Source organism: Cariama cristata, unplaced genomic scaffold (assembly GCF_000690535.1).
Source record: "Cariama cristata isolate BGI_N322 unplaced genomic scaffold, ASM69053v1 scaffold12429, whole genome shotgun sequence".
NCBI lineage: Eukaryota > Metazoa > Chordata > Aves > Cariamiformes > Cariamidae > Cariama > Cariama cristata.
In genome coordinates, this window is record NW_009636465.1 from 49284 (window position 1) to 50273 (window position 990).

The following is a 990-nucleotide window of genomic DNA, read 5'->3' on the forward strand; positions in this document are numbered from 1 at the left end:
TGCAGCAGTAACTACTCCTTCGCCCGCGGCTCAGGGGCAGGGAATGAGCTCTGTTTGGAAGGCTCCGGACAACTTCCACCTCCCCAGAGCCGGGCTGGGGCCGGCAGCTCCGGCAGCCTCACTGGGACCATGTTGCACTGCAAGGGGAGGGAATGAAGAAGCTACAGAGCAAAAATCCAGATTCATAAACCAGTTTCAGGCCAGATTCTGAGCTGTAAGAAATGTGTTTTCAGCTCTCTGTGAGGAGTCTAGGAGAATGAAGTGGAAACTCGCATACAACAACAGTTCATGTTGTATGATTGCTCCTAGGGAAGCCTGGTGGGTGATCTTAACTTAAAATATGTGATTACAATCTGTTTGCAAAAGATTACACGAGGGGTCTCATGCTGCCTCCATTCCTTGTTACAGTCACTGAGGACTTGGAGTCACAGAAACTCGGACGCTCACAGAGGTGGGTTTTAATGGTAAGGCTAAAGATGGGGCATTTGTCCATGGAGGTTAGAGACCAGGATAAACTCTTCCTTAAAACTGTTGTCCGTAAAGCTCACAGCCTTCTCTCACAGCTCGTATTTTCTAGGATTCATCCTGGTTGCCTTCTGGCAGCTGCCTTTGGTTAGTCTGCATCTACATAAAAGTGTATCCCAACCTGGACCCACTCTCTAGCTTTTCCAGTGATGGGCAGAGAAGAAAGGTGACCTTTACATTTTGTGTTCACATACGATATCTGTCTCTTTGCTATCTTCTTGGCCACACCAATTTAGATTCTGACGTTCAGGATCTCTCTTAGCCTTGAGAATTTGTAGTCTTGACTGTAAAGCCGGTAGGCAAAGGTTCACATCAGCACTGCAGCTCCTAACGAGCCAAAATAAACACACGCGCCTCTCAGAGTTGTTTTAACCCCACAGAGAAGGCAGGGAAAGCCCCGTGTGATGACATGGAGGCAATGGCAAGGGATTAAATACCCCACTTCATGTGGTTAGCCGGAATGTT